The following is a 17260-nucleotide window of genomic DNA, read 5'->3' as shown; positions in this document are numbered from 1 at the left end:
CTATACCGTTTTACATCTACTTCCTTACCGTCTTCATCTTTGTTCAAGTTTGTACACGTAGGCATGGGAGTGTCTATGGCTTTAGCTTTTGCCATGTCAAATCTCTTGATAAGGTCCAAACAGTACTTTGTCTGGCTCACGAAAGTTCCTTCTTTGAGCTGTTTAATTTGCAGACCGAGAAAGTATGTGAGCTCCCCCATCATACTCATCTCGAATTCGCCCTGCATAAGGTCAGAAAACTCTCTCACAAGATTCATGTTAGTAGATCCAAATATGATATCATCTACATAAATTTGCACTAATATCAAGTGCTTTCCTTGACGTTTAATGAAGAGGGTTGTGTCAACCTTTCCTCTTGAGTATTTTTGATCGAGTAAGAATTTGCTTAGTCTCTCATACCAAGCTCTAGGAGCTTGTTTGAGGCCATACAAAGCTCTTTTTAGTTTATAAACATGATCAGGATACTCATGGGATTCGAAACCCGGAGGTTGTGCTACATAAACCTCTTCATTTATATGACCGTTAAGGAATGCACTTTTGACATCCATTTGGAATAACTTAAAGTCTTTCGCACAAGCGAAAGCAAGGAGAAGGCGTATAGCCTCGAGTCGGGCAACCGGCGTATAAGTTTCCTCATAGTCGATGCCTTCCTCTTGGTTATACCCTTGCGCGACTAAACGCGCCTTATTACGGGTTATTACCCCGTTTTCGTCCAGCTTGTTCCTAAACACCCATCGGGTGCCGATTACTCGATGATCTCGCGGAGGAGGGACGAGGTCCCAAACCTCATTTCTGGTGAACTGATTAAGTTCCTCCTGCATTGATAAAAACCAGTGTTCATCGAGTAGGGCTTCTTTAGGGTTTTTAGGTTCCATCTGCGAAACGAAAGCGAAGTGATAACAGAAATTACTTAGCTTAGATCGAGTTGTTACACCCTTTGAGATATCTCCGAGAATGTTGTCGATTGGATGGTCTTTGGAAGACTTCCAAGCTTGAGGGAGATCATCGTTTGAAGGCGGATGAGCTGCCTCGGTTTCCTCATGATGTACATCTTTATCCTTCTCAATTTTGACTTTGTCGGGTTGATCAATCCCCGGCTCGCAACCTTTGAGTATGTCTTCAGTAGATGTACCTGCACCATGAAAAACACTACCCTTTCCGACGTTTCTCGGATTGGATTCATCAAAAGTGACATGTACAGACTCTTCTACAGCAAGTAATCGTTTGTTGTATATTCTATATGCTTTGCTAGATTGAGAGTATCCGAGGAAGATACCTTCGTCGGCCTTGGAATCGAATTTCCCTAAGTTTTCCTTTCCATTGTTCAATACAAAACATTTGCAACCAAAGACATGTAAGTGAGAAACATTTGGCTTTCGCCCTTTTAAAAGTTCATACGGTGTTTTGTTTAGAATGGGGCGAATGAGCACCCTATTCAGAACATAACAAGCCGTATTAATGGCGTCAGCCCAAAAATATTTCGGTAATCCACTTTCATTGATCATTGTTCTTCCCAATTCCTCCAAAATTCGATTTTTACGCTCCACAACCCCATTTTGTTGAGGAGTACGTGGAGCGGAAAAGTTATGATCAATACCATGGTTACCGCAATATTCTTCAAATAAGTGATTTTCAAACTCACCTCCATGATCACTTCTAATTGCAACAATGTTTGTATTTAGTTTATTTTGGGAAAGCTTAGCAAATCGTTCAAAGGCGGCGAATGTGTCACTCTTACTTACTAAGAAAATAGTCCAACAAAATCGAGAAAAGTCGTCCACTATTACGAAACCGTAATAGTTTCCTCCTAGGCTTTTAATCCTAGATGGCCCAAATAAATCCATATGGAGAAGCTCGAGAGGTCTCGTTGTTGAAACGATATTTTTGGATTTAAATGAGATCCTCGTTTGCTTCCCCTTTTGACAAGCATCACAAAGGTGATCCTTGGTGAACTTAATTTTGGGGAGACCTAGGACTAGATCTTTTGAAACTAATTTGTTAAGTAAGTCAAAGTTAACATGTGCCAAACGCCTATGCCATAACCATGAATCTTCACTCATTGTTACAAGGCATTTGTCACTTGTTAACGATACTTCATTTAAGTCAAGCATATAGACATTGTTCACACGTAGGCCATTAAACATACTCTTCTTATCATCATTATGTACAATTTTGCAACAATCTTTTGAAAACGATACATTGTATCCTTTGTCACATAATTGACTGATGCTAAGTAGATTGTGTTTAAGACCTTCGACAAGCAAAACATCGGAAATAGTAGTAGAGGAGGGATTACCTACACTACCTTTACCAAGAATTGCTCCACGGTTGTTGTCGCCATAAGTTACATATCCCTTCTTCTTAGCCACAAAGTCAATGAAGAGAGATATGTCTCCGGACATGTGCCTTGAGGATCCACTGTCGAGAACCCATCTTCTCTCAGTAGTCTCGAGGCATTGTACCTGTGACAAGATAGTTAACAAGAGAAGGTACCCAATTGCTTATTGGGTCCTGAGTGGTGAGGAACGAAATGGTTGCATTTGGGCATCCATCGATAAATGCCTTTAGGAACTAAAAACCTCCTAAATCTACATTTAGCAATGGAATGGCCTTTCTTGCAACAATAGAGACAAGAGAAAGTTACATTTGGATTGCTTTTGCTATCTTCATCTTTTATAACATATTTATATTTTTGATATGGATTAACCATACTTTTTCGAAAATTAGGTTTGTCGATAGCAAAAGTAATCTTGGGCTCAAGAGCCTTGTCAAGTTTGGCTTTTAGGTTTCTTACTTCACCTTGCCAAATGTAACAAGTATCACACCCAAAGTTCATCATTCTACTTTTAAGGTCCTCATAACTTGTTTTTGTGCTTTCAACTATAGAAGCTTTAAGTGCCTCAAGTTTCCGTTCGGATTCTTGAATTTTATGTTCCAAATGAAAAAATATTTTCTTATTTGAGGCAAGCCTTTTAAAGGCCTCTTTCGCTTCATAGTGTAAAGTATCAAAAGCAGTTTGCAATTCATGATGAGACATACTAGAGGATTTTTCATATTTAGCATGTCGTACCTGTTTCTTTTTGTTCTTTTGATGAGCAGAAAGACATAGATTTGCATTTTCATCTTCATCACTAGAACTTTCATCATCGGAGGAGTCGCTGTCGCTTTCCCAAGCTATGTATGCTCTCCTTGGCTTTGATGGTTTCTTGTGTGATTTGTATGAATCTTTTTCTTTTGTCTTTTTATTCATCGGACAGTCCGGTTTGTAGTGACCCGGCTTTCCACACTTATAGCACGACCCTCTAGTTATTTTTCCTTTTGAGTCATCATTTTTAGAGAACCTAGATTGCTTCCGGAAGTTTACCAAGTTCTTCTCGGAATGTTGGATGCCGTTCTTTCTCACGTAACGGTTGTAGCGTTTGACGAACAACCCCATATCTTCACTCTTGTCCTCTTCTTCTTCGTCACTCGATGAATAATCACTTTGCTCTTTTGCTTGAGACTTTGAGGAGGAAGTCTTTAGAGCTATTGATTTCTTTTCACTCACCTTTGCTTTGTCTTTCTTATCTTTCTTTTCGTGTTGTTCCAGGCTTAAGAGAACTTGTTCGTGCTCTTGTAGTTTACCGAACAATGTTGTCAAGTCCAATGTGGTAAGATCATTTGCCTCTTTGATGGCGGTCACTTTCGGCTGCCATTCCCTGTTAAGACATCTTAAGATCTTGTTAGTAGCAATATCATTGGAAACAGGCCTACCAAGTGAATGTAATCGATTGATGAGATGAGTGAATCTCTTTTGCATGTCAGCAATGGTTTCCCCTTGCTCTATGAAGAAGAGATCAAACTCTTGTGTTAGTGTATTGATTCTAGCCAATTTAACATCATTCGTCCCCTCATGGGCAATTTATAGTGAATCCCACATAGCCTTAGCAGTAGGACAATGGGATACACGATAGTATTCATCTACGCCTAATGAGGAGATTAGGATATTTTTGGCTTTCTAATCATAATTGTATTTCTTTTCATCATCATCGGTCCATTGTGCTTCGGGCTTAGGCACCACTTCGTTGTTCTCATTGGTCATGGTTATTTGAATTGGACCATTGAGAATAACATTCCATATTTTTCTATCTATGGAATTTATGTGCACCCGCATACAGTCTTTCCAATAACTATAATTTTCACCATTGAAAACGGGAGCTCTATTATAAGCCCCTTTAGGTTCGTTAGCCATTTTCTATCAAAGTTATATTTTGAAGCACGGAGTGAACCGAAGCTCCTGATACCACTTGTTAGACTATGGCACGGATCTAAAAGGGGGGGTTGAATAGATCCCAATTAAAAACTTGAGTCGGCGCTACCAATTTGAGAGAAAATTGGTTTTGAAAATTTGTTTTGAATGCGGAAGCGGCCGAGGAAAATTTTAGTCTAAAACGAACCGTTATTGGAAAACCGGATATGCGTTAAGCTAATGGATTAGAGATAACATGAAATACTAATCACTACACTATTTACACACTCAATTGATATATTTCACTAACTAGCAAGCCTAGTTCCAATGATCCAAAATACCAAATTAAACTGAGTGCAAACTTAAGACAACTTTGGCTTATGCAAATTCACAAACACTTGGTGTGCTTACACTCCAAGAGATATTTGAGTTGAGTAAGTAATTCAAATTTATCTAGTACAATAAACTATTGTACTTTGTATTCAAACAGCAGTTTTAGTTTCTTACTCAACTTATATCAACGTTTGGTAAAATTGCTTAAACTAAAATCACTTAATTTTTAAGCTGAAAAGCGCTTATGCAGAAAATTAAAGAAGACAGAGATTTGATGAGGCAGTTCCCCCGCCGTCCTCGCTTCGGGGTACGTCTGCCCTCAATTCTAAAATTAGAATTGAGATGATTAATTAGATATCACCTGTGAAATTTAATCGTTTATACAAGGATTGCAAAGCATGTAAACAACAGAACTTCCAATGTGTTGAATGATGCTTCCTATCCTTGCTCCTTGATTCAAGATGAATCAAGACCTTCGATCAATGTTGCTAGACCTCCGATTCCAGCCCCTTTGTTGAAGAATCTTCCGTTCTTCAAACCCTCGGCCCGGCTGATCTCAAACACAACGAGTCGAACCCGAATCCTTCACTTCAATGCCACCGAATCCGCTACTAGACTGATGAAGACTTCCTCTTCTCAATCACCTTCGCTCGGCTGAATATTGATGAAGCGATTCGTCCAAAAACCCCCAAACACAAACCCGTATTGGAGGACAAAACCCTAACGGTTTTATTCAAGAAAGAACCTGCCACAAGCTTCAACTCGAACTGGATTCTTCGATCACAGCTTCGAACCTTATCACCTTTAATCGATCACGAACCACATCAAAAGTAATTGTGTGCAGATGATGTGTTGTGAAATGTTGAAGATGAAGATGATGAGTCTTGAACACCTTTTTCACTCTTTCTTGTTTCCTTGAACACTTGAACTCAAATTGGCAAATGTTAGTTAATAAAAGTGTTTTGACTTCTATATATAGTAACTGACAAACAAACCAAAAATAACAGACTTTCAAACAGTGGAAATAACTCAGAAAACTGAGTTTACGCACAAGCGGTCGACCATAGGTCGGCGTGTGCTGAGCCGTGAGTGATGCGCTGACCCCTATGGTCGACCCATGGTTCCATGCGCTGACCCAGGATAGCATCATTATGCCATGCGCTGACTTCTGGTCGACTCAAGGAATTTTTGCGCTAACCCGTGAGTTATGCGCCGACCCTTATGGTCGACGCAAAGAAGCATGCGCTGACCAATCTTCAGTTCTGCTGAGCTTTGCGCTGACCCGTGAGCTTTGAGCTGACCCCTATGGTCGACTCAAAGCCTTCAAATCTGCATAAAACTGTGTTTTGTGATTTTCATGCATTTCGTCATGATCACACTTTGTCCACATATGTTTTTGATCATTATAATAGGTTTAGACAAACGTAGAAAAGGATATGTTGGGTAATGTGTTGCATTTGTTTGTAGACGTGCATGATGGTCTTTTGTCATCATCGAAACTTGCGATCGTATGTTGTCTGACTCTTTGTCTTTACATAGTCGAGCTTTAATGTGAAGTGGGATAACATTAAAGCATTAAGACTATTATGTTTGTAGACTGATGATCACATCTCATGGATCATGGATAAAGAGTTATCAAGTCTTAAACATATGTATGAATATTAGGAGTAATATTTATACCGGATTGACCCGCTGTGAGAATACTATATAGAAAGTTATGCAAAGTGTCATAAGTTATTCTCATGGTGATAATAGTGTATGCCACTCTTCGACCTGAAACCACTATGGATCCTAGATGTAGAGTCGAGTGCTTTATTGCTAATCCAACGTTGTCCGTAACGTGATAACCATAAAGACAGTTGATGGGTACTCCACGAAGCATGCTGAGGGACATGAGTGTTCTAGATGGAATTTGCCAATCCTGCGTAACATGATAAATGTCTATGGGCCCAATATTGAACTGGACAAGGGTGACACGGTCTATACCTTGTGTTCAATATAGACATAAGGGCAAAGGGGTAATTATACACATAATTATTATCACAGGAGGTTTTGTCAGATCACATGACATTTTTGTGACTTGGGTAACAGTGATGTGTTGCTAGATACCACTCACTGTTTATTATGTTAAATGCGTGATTTAATATAATTGCCAACGCCGCGAAAACCTATAGGGTCACACACAAAGGACGGATTGATGAGAGATAGAATAATTAAGGAACATCGTAAGGTACGGTGTACTTAAGTAGAATACGAAATATGGTAAGGTACCAAATACTTAAGTGATTTTGGCATTTTATGAGATATGGGCCAAAATGCACTTAAGTGGGCTTTTTGGCTTGAAGCCCACACAAGTGGTTCTATAAATAGAACCCCTTGGGTAGAAGCATTGTCACTCACTGAGACAGAAAACACAACTGAAGAGTTGGAATTTCGTATCTCTCTCTCACTCAAAGCCTTCATTCATAACAGCTAGCACTGCGATTGAAGGAATCCGTTCGTGTGGACTGAGTAGAGACGTTGTCATCGTTCAACGTTCGTGATCGCCCCGTGGATCTGTATCAAAGGTTTTGATCATTATCAAAAATCTGCACCAAAGGTTTGAATCACCACAAGAGGTAACGATTCTATCACTGATCATGCCCATTCGTAAGGATCACTAAATGGAGAAATTTTTAAATTCCGCTGCGCCTTGGATGGCCATTCTCCTTCAGTGGTATCAGAGCCACTTACGAAACCATGAATCTGATAACTGTTTTTATTCTGTAATAATATGATTAAAGACAGAATGAATCAAAGGTTAAATTGAGATCGATCAAGTTACATATATGTGATATATGTAATCCTGATGCAAAATACATTATATATGATATAGTGTTCTCGTTTCGTTCATTCAAACCCTCAATGATTGTTTTCCTTTGAGCGATCAATGGTCGTTTCTTCTTGATCCGACATTAGTATGGTGAAGCAATGACGTGTTGATCAATCTTACTGAATTAACAATCGAGATGTGTTTGACGGTCTGAAATTGGTGCATCAGGGTTAGTGACGACACAAGGGTTGTCTTGTCAGAGAGTTATGCGATTGGGGTTTGACTGCACAAGAGTTGTGCGTTCTAAACACTTTTTCGAACAATGTTAACCGGTTAACGCGTATGGTTAACCGGTTAACGCAATACGAAATAAATTTTTTTAATTTTCAAACAGTGTTAACCGGTTAACGTATTTGGTTAACCGGTTAATGCAAGGCGGAAAACAGTTTTCCAAGAAATTTTTCAATAGTGTTAACCGGTTAACGCATATGGTTAACCGGTTAACGCAAGGCAGAAAAGAATTTTCTAAAAGTTTTCAAACAGTGTTAACCGGTTAACGCATATGGTTAACCGGTTAACGCAAGAAAAAATTCACCCGTTCGGCTAGAAAAAGTGCTTTGAAGTATCAAGTGTTGATACGAAAAAATTCACCCGTTCACCCATTCCCGCTGTCCGGGCAGCGGACCCCCGGCTAACTCTGTGTAGTGTGATCGGTCGTCGAAATTTAATTTGATTTTAATTAATTAAAGGAATTAATAATAATAATAATAATAATAATAATAATAATAATAATAAAGTGTTTATTATTGTCTTGTGGTGATCGGTTATGGCCTTAGTTTTCCTTTGTTTTGTTTTGGGTTTTTAAAATACGACCTGCGTGTCGTGCCTCTCTCTTAATCTCCCAAATGTAACTTCTTTTCTCATCTCACTCCCTCGTATGTAAAACGAGTTTCTTTCATGTGATGTAATGATATGAAGAAAGCAAAGAAGTCAGTGTCAAAGGAGGACAACCTTGAAGATCTTGCTTGGAGAAGCTTAGATCGTTGTAGGTTAGCTTAGGTTCTCTCATTGACTTGGGAGAATAATTGCGCTAGGGGCCATAACTGTTTCATTATGTATGTATGTATGTTGATGCATGTGAATGTATGTTGATGCATGTGAGAGACGGTTTATATGATAAACAAGCCGGTGAGATCAGAAAAATTGCAATTCCCTCAAATTAAATATTAAGTTTATGCTTTCCAAGTTTTAACACTCATCAAGACTAGTAATGGATAATGTAGGTTTCACCTACGCGAGGTGCATGATCTATATATTAGTAAGGTGCAATGGGATAATTGTAATATCCAACTGTTAAAACAATGGGTCAAACTTAACTAAACAAATTATGAGAATATTATATATGTTTGCTTTCCAAGTTTTAGCACTCATCAAGACTGGTATCGAATAATGTAGGTTTCGCCTACGCGAGGTGCATGTTTTGTATTAGTTAAGGTGCGATGGGATAATTGTAATATCCAACTGCTAAAATGATGAGTCAAACTTGATTATAATTTTCTTATATATGTTTAGAAGCAAGAGTTGTGAATAATCCATATGATGGATTGGAATAAGGAGTTATTCACCCAATTGAAATTTTCGAGAGTTGTATGAGATACAATTGGAAGGAGTTCCTACCTAAATAACCTAGTTTTGTGTAATCCTCCTACGCGGACTTAGAACGAAGTGAAATATGGATCTCGACCCACTAGAAAATCTTCCAACGGGATTTTCCGAATCAGATGATGAGGATCATTTGTTTTGAGTAAAATAGTGGGAGCATGTTTAATTAAAAGGCCTAATTAAATATGTCAATGATACTTATATTTTTCATTAATCCTTGTGTAGATTACCATGACAGCAAACACCTCTAACAACATCTTGCGATCAATCCTTGATAAGGAAAAATTGTCTGGGACAAATTTTCTGGATTGACACCGAAACCTGAGGATTGTCCTCAAACATGATAAAAAGTTGTATGTCTTGGAGACACCTGTTCCTGAAGAGGAACCTCCTAGTTCTGCATCTAAGGCAGAAAGAGATGCTTATAAGAAGCATGTCGATGATGCCAATGAAACTGCTCGTCTCATGCTGGCTACCATGAACTCAGAATTGCAAAAGCAACATGAAAACATGTCAGCATTGGATATGATCGAACACCTGAAGTTGCTCTATCAAGAGCAAGCAAGGCATGAGAGGTTTGAAGTTTCAAAAGCCCTTTTTCAAAGCAAGTTAGCTGAGGGAGCCCCTGTAGGTCCCCATGTACTCAAGATGATTGGGTATGTGGAAAACCTTGAGAGATTGGGTTTTCCCCTCGAAAAGGAACTTGCAACTGATTTGATCTTGCAATCGTTGCCAGATAGTTTCAGTCAATTTGTCCTAAATTTCAATATGATTGATATGGACAAATCTCTTCCTGAATTGCTCGCCATGTTAAGAACTGCCGAGCAGAATCTGAAGTCAAAAGGGAAGTCCATTCTGATGATCGGAAATGGAAAGAGACAGAACAAAAGGCCCACTAAGCAGAGTGATAAGGGGAAGGGCAAGGAAGTTGCCAATCCCAGACCCACTGCTGCTTTGAAGCCTAGTGGAGGCATAGCAAAAGAAGGCACCTGCTTCCATTGCGGTAAGATCGGACACTGGAAGAGGAACTGCCCAAAGTACCTGGAAGATAAGAAGAATGGAGTAGAGACTTCAACTTCAGGTATTTTTGTTATTAATTTATCTACTTCTACATCATGGGTATTAGATACTGGATGCATTTCTCACATTTGTACAAATGTGCAGGAACTAAAAAGGAGTAGAGATTTGGCAAAAGGTGAAGTCGACCTATGAGTTGGCTATGGAACAAAGGTTGTTGCTTTAGCCGTAGGAACTTTTGTATTGACTTTACCTAGTGGTTTAATAATTCAGTTAGAGAACTGTTATTATGTACCTGCAATTAGCAGGAATATTATTTCCATTGCTTGTTTGGACAAGTTTGGTTTTTCATTTATAATAAAGAACAATTGTTGCTCAATTTATTTGAATGATATATTCTATGCTACTGCACAAATGAACAATGGACTATATGTCCTTGATCTTGAAATGCCTATTAATAACATTAATACAAAAGGGTGAAACCTAACGAGTTAAAACCAACTAGGTAAGAATATTAAAACTCTTCGATCAGATCGAAGTGATGAGTATTTAATCCTAGAGTTTGATGACCATCTGAAAGAGTGTGGGATCCTATCCCAACGTACTCCTCCTGGAACATCCCAATGGAATGGTGTATTGAGAGAAGAAATCGAACCCTGTTGGACATGGTCCGATCCATGATGAGTCACACCAATCTTCCAAACTCCTTTTGAGGACATACACCATTGACATCAGCTTACACACTTAACCGTGTTCCATCCAAAAGGTTGAAAAGACACCATATGAGATATGGAGTGGTAAGAGACCACATATGTCTTACATGAAGATTTAGGGTTGCGAAGTTTATGTGAAACGACAAATTTCAATTAAGCTTGAGCCCAAATCTGACAAATGCTTATTTGTGGGGTATCCTAAAGAAACAAGAGGATATTATTTCTACAATCCTTCTGAGGGAAAAAAAATGTTTGTCGCTCGAACTTGAGTTTTCCTAGAAAGGGATTTTATTTCCAAAGGAATCAGTGGGAGGAAAATAGAACTTGAAGAAATTCAAGAATCACAAAGTATCGATACACCTATGGAGGAATTAGAGCAGGAAACACAAGTAGTTGTGTAAGAGCAACCTACTCAAGTAGAACAAGACCAGCATAGGTCAGGCAGGATACGTCACCTACCTAAGATATATGGATATCTGATCAAGGTGATGTATTACTCATGGATAAAGATGAGCCTATGACCTACTCATGGAATCTTCGTTCTGATGAAACAGTAAAACTGTATGGATTCATCAAGAACGAAGATGAGCCTTATGTCTACAAGAAGGTTAGTAGGAGCATGATCGTATTCCTGGTATTATATGTAGATGACATATTACTCATTGGAATCGATATCCCTACACTGCAACAAGTAAAGTCTTGGTTGGGGAAATGCTTTTCTATGAAGGACCTAGGTGAAGCAGCCTATATATTAGGAATTAGAATCTATAGAGATAGATCACAAAACTGCTTAAGTCAGAGTACATACATAGACAAAGTGCTGAGACGCTTTAATATGAATGATTCCAATCTGGTTATGTGTTTTGCTTAAATGGTGGCACTGTGAGCTTGAAAAGTTCAACGCAAGCTGCAGTTGCTGATTCTACAACTGAGGCCGAGTATATTGCTGCCTTAAGTGCAGCAAAGGAAGCTGTTTGGATCAATAAACTTGGCATAGTCCCTAGCATTGTGGATCCCATTGGTCTCTATTATGATAACAATGGTGTTATCGCACAAGCTAAGGAGCCTAGATCTCACCAACGATCCAAACACATACTTAGGCGTTGCGCGAAAATATGTAAAGTACCTACACTTGACAATATAGTTGACCCACTAACAAAGCCTCTTGCGCAACAGAAGCATGATGGCCATACTGGATCAATGGGCATACGGGGTATGCCTGATTGGCTCTAGTGCTAGTGGGAGATTGTTGGTGTAAGCCCTAGAGGCCAATACTTTTGGTACTTGTATCGAATTATTTATTAATAATAAAAGGCATTTTCTTTATTATGGTTGATTAATAAAGTCCCTAGAATAGATAGTCCGTTTAATGTATTAAGTGTGACTTAATCATGAGAACACATTAAACATAAGGGCATTGTTCTTAAAGTATCCGTAGTCGAGTTTTAATGTGAAGTGGGATAACATTAAAGCATTAAGACTATTATGTTTGTAGACTGATGATCACATCTCATGGATCATGGATAAAGAGTTATCAAGTCTTAAACATAGGTATGAATATTAAGAGTAATATTTATACCGGATTGACCCGCTATGAGAATACTATATAGAAAGTTATGCAAAGTGTAATAAGTTATTCTCATGGTGATAATAGTGTATGCCACTCTTCGACCTGAAACCACTATGGATCCTAGATGTATAGTCGAGTGCTTTATTACTGATCCAACGTTGTCCTTAATTGGATAACCATAAAGACAGTTGATGGGTACTCCACGAAGCATGCTGAGGGACATGAGTGTCCTAGATGGAATTTGCCAATCCTGCGTAACAGGATAAATGTCTATGGACCCAATATTGAACTGGACAAGGGTGACACGGTCTATACCTTGTGTTCAATATAGACATAAGGGCAAAGGGGTAATTATACACATAATTATTATCACAGGAGGTTTTGTCAGATCACATGACATTTTCGTGACTTGGGTAGCAGTGATGTGTTGCTAGATACCGCTCACTGTTTATTATGTTAAATGCGTGATTTAATATAATTGCCAACGCCGCGAAAACCTATAGGGTCACACACAAAGGACGGATTGATGAGAGATAGAATAATTAAGGAACATCGTAAGGTACGGTGTACTTAAATAGAATACGAAATATGGTAAGGTACCAAATACTTAAGTGATTTTGGCATTTTATGAGATATGAGCCAAAATGCACTTAAGTGGGCTTTTTGGCTTGAAGCCCACACAAGTGGTTCTATAAATAGAACCCCTTGGGTAGAAGCATTGTCACTCACTGAGACAGAAAACACAACTGAAGAGTTGGAATTTCGTATCTCTCTCTCACTCAAAGCCTTCATTCATAACAGCTAGCACTGCGATTGAAGGAATCCGTTCGTGTGGACTGAGTAGAGACGTTGTCATCGTTCAACGTTCGTGATCGCCCCGTGGATATGTATCAAAGGTTTTGATCATTATCAGAAATCTGCACCAAAGGTTTGAATCGCCACAAGAGGTAACAATTCTATCACTGATCATGCCCATTCGTAAGGATCACTAAATGGAGAAATTTTTAAATTCCGCTGCGCCTTGGATGGCCATTCTCCTTCAGAATGATCGTTGGGTGTTCTGGCTTAGGCGAATTTGGTAGGGTGATGAGGTGGGTGCGAAGCGTTGTTGAGTCTCAGGTTGATGGTCAATTTGTTGGTGGTGGTATGGGGTATGCTCTTGGTATTGGGGTTGGGTGTATGGAATGTTTTGGTTGTATGTTTGTGTGTTGGTTGAACGGAACGTTTGACGGACAGGGGGTTGTATGTATCCGGTCTGACACTGTTGTTAGGGGTTTGATATTGAGGTGTCAGGTGTGTAAGTCATCTGGCGTGGGTCATACAGGTACATATCCTCGACGATGAACTGAAAACCAACCGATCTGTACCAAGCCATATAAGTACGACTTGGTTTTTCTTCAGTTGGCATGACTGCGTCAGTTAACACATGGTCATGACGGTGCTTCCATTTGCGACACTCCGATCTTGCGAAGCTTTGCCATGGATTGAAGTTCCATTGGTCGTTAACTTTGCGCAGATGCCATTCTCCTAGGCTAGCTGGGGGATCTGGGATATTTTGGGGCATACCAAACTGCAGCTTCACACGATCACTGTTGTGCATCTCCACAGTTGTGAACCGTATTATCGGTGTGCATGCAGTCCATACGGCCGCGTCTTCAGCGTTGACTTGATGGTCATGATCCAAATTAAGGTATGGACGCTAAATAAACTGAAATGTAAAAGAAGATTGGATTATAGTCAAGGTAGAAGAAGTTAACAAAATATAACAAAATAATTAAGTTATTTTCCTTACGTCTGTCGGTCAAAGGTGATCCAACAAGTTGCGATACTGAGTAATACAGTGTCTTGGACATCTGTTGTAACTCATACCACGTGCAGACCATCTACACGAAAAAGTCAAAAAATATTAGTTAGAGGTAATAATCTTTAAACAACTTACATTCGCACCCAACCAAAGATACTGTCAAGTCTCTCAATACTTCTAATTTTTTCCCCTTCTGGTATTTTCCCATCTAACCAACGAACCATCTCCCTCTTCAGTTGATCGAACGTAGTGATGTTCCAGAACAGCATCAGCATCTGAGGTTTGTCTCTCGCATAAATCACCTTTCCGTATCGGCGACGAACACCAAACATGATTGCCAAATGATTATATGAGATGTGGAACAGTTACTCACACAACACATCTATTTATAACACAAAAATTACATTTTATGAGGAGTCTCCAATTGAATTGGTGCCTCCTCTTAAGCCCTACATAGGGGCTCCAATTGGATTGGCTAGGGCACATGCCCTAGCCAATCCACTTGGCACCTCCATTCAATTTTTAAGAGGAGTCTCCAATTCAATTGGCGACTCCTCCTAAAAGTGGGGTAGTTTGGGATTTTTTTTGAAACCAAGGGTATTTTGGGATTTTCCTTGAAAAAGTGGGTTATTTTTGTAAAAATTTCATAATATGCTTGTGGTGCTGTTATATTTTGCTTTTCTTTCCATTGCTTTACGATTTTAGAGTTTAAATTCAATTTAGCTTTCGAAAATAATTTGGATGCTTATATTCAGTTGTTCGATTCTTATAGAGGGATTCCTACATGAATCCACCTTAAGTTAGTTTAGAACTAAATTAAATACTCTAGGTTTCAATTTATTTTTCAGTTACAAATATTGTATATAATTTATCGAGTTGTTGGATTTCTCATTGTGTTGCAAATTCGACTTTGTAATATCATTTTTGCTCAACTTCTTATCAAGTGGTTCTTATATGAACCCACTTTAAGTTAATTTAGAGCTAAATTTTGTACTCTAGATTTCGTTTTGGTTTCAGTCCCTTGGCTTTCTCTTGTGTCTTCTTACAATAAACTCCATGTTGTTTACATTTACTTGTGCTAATGGGCCTGTATTTTAATCGTTTTATTATATCCCCGTTCAAAAAAATATACCCCATTCCCATGATGTGTAATAATTTTACCATTTCCCTTTATTTCTTCGTTCTTATTGCGTTAGTTATTTAATTCAATATTAGCGTAAAATTAACCCTTCTCAAAAAAGGAAAAAAATGTTTGATCCAACGTCGAGTAACTTTCTTTTCAAACCATTTCAGCTATACCAACTTCTCAAACATTTCACCATCAATCACTTTCATAATCATTTCACATCTACTCCAATTTCAAACCAGTTGATTTTCAAAAACCTCATAAATAATTTTCAATTCAAATCATTTCACAACTATTCTACAACACAAATAAAACGTTTGATCCAACGCCAAGCTCTTTTTCCCAAACAAATTCAAAATGATTAATAAACAAACTTTATCAATTTCAAAATTGAAATGAAAATACTACCTGGGTGAAAGGTCCAGTCATAGTCCCGAGTGTTTGACCCAAGTTGTAAGAGCATGCAAGTCATAAATGTTTGTCTTTCGCTAAAAATACAAATGTGTCTCTCTTTCGCAATAAATTAGAAGAAAAAGACTACCTTGGTGTAAGATCTAGTCATAGTCCCGAATACTAGGAGAAAGTTGTAAGAGCATGCAAGCCATAAAGTGTTCTTCTTCCCTTCAAAACACTTGTAAATATTCAAACCCTTTTGATAAAAAAATGGAAGAAAAAGGCTACCTGGATGAAAGGTTCATCCATAGTCCCGAAAATTAGACCCAAGTTGTAAGAGCTTGCAAGTCATAAAATCATCGTCTTCCAACCCAACGAAACTTTCAATCAATAAAACTCTTTTCTTGCCGCTGCGCGATCTTCAAAAATTTCCAGAAACGAAAGATATTTCATCTCGAGATGATGCAAAATAACGTTTTGTCCACAAATGTGTGAGTTGAGATAAGTGAAGTTTTCCCGTTGAAGCCAGTATATATTTTACTGATGCATTCGGTCAAATTCCAGCCTCGTCTAGAAAACTCCGTTTGAAGCCGATATATATTTTAATGATGCCTTCAGTCAAGTCTAGTCTCGCCTAGCATTGCATTTTAAAGTCCAACATCATCTAACAATTCCCTATTGTCTTTTCTCCAACAATTTGTTATCCTCAGTGAATCTTCTTCCTCTACGTCTTTGTCATTTTATATGGATCACCGCTACCATGCCTTCATTATTCCCCACAGATCCACCATTCATTCTTCATCCATTATGAAACACAATGCTCAGGTTCATCTGACATCATATGTCTGTCAAACAATAAGAAGTCCCTCAGCTCATAGCATAACATGTCATTGCATCTAGGAAAAATTCAGGTCTTTTGTATTTAAATACCTTTCACCCTGATTCCATGAGGACTACCATCACTCATGTCATCCGATAAATATATTTAAATAGGGGCAACTGTCACACCCTAAATTTCCCTCCTCCTAAAAGCCAGTCATCTGCATTTCATTCATCTAAAGTCATTCATGTGCATGTTCATCTATATCATTTTATGACTACTTTATCTGGTCATAAAACTTCATTTTTCATTCATAAGTCAAAATTATGAGATAAATGTTTTCGTTTATGAGTTTTTTTCTTCAGTTTCCTGTACCATTTCATACATTCATATCATGCATCATTAAAATCATTGGAGTGATAACTTAGATAGTTCATGGCTTATTGGATATCATTTTTTGGTTGGATGTAAGTGTTTGGTTTTATAAGCCAAAGTGCTAATATTTTATCCTTTTAAAAAAATAGGTAATCTATTAGCAAATTTTGCACTTTGTATGGTTCAATAATGCATACACTTTTCATGTTCAATCATTCATGCATTTCATTATATTCAATTCAAGATAGTAGCAAATCTAATGTCATTTGAATTTACCATCCATAATCAATGTCATACACAATTCCATTCAGAAAAAAAAAGGTCTTAAATTTTTTGAATAATGTTTGACTTTCGTTCGGGATCTGGATTCAAATAACGAATGAGGAAACTTTTAATTTGAATCACTT

The sequence above is a fragment of the Lathyrus oleraceus genome, chromosome 5 (genome assembly GCF_024323335.1).
Source record: "Lathyrus oleraceus cultivar Zhongwan6 chromosome 5, CAAS_Psat_ZW6_1.0, whole genome shotgun sequence".
NCBI lineage: Eukaryota > Viridiplantae > Streptophyta > Magnoliopsida > Fabales > Fabaceae > Lathyrus > Lathyrus oleraceus.
This window is presented reverse-complemented; position numbering follows the sequence as displayed.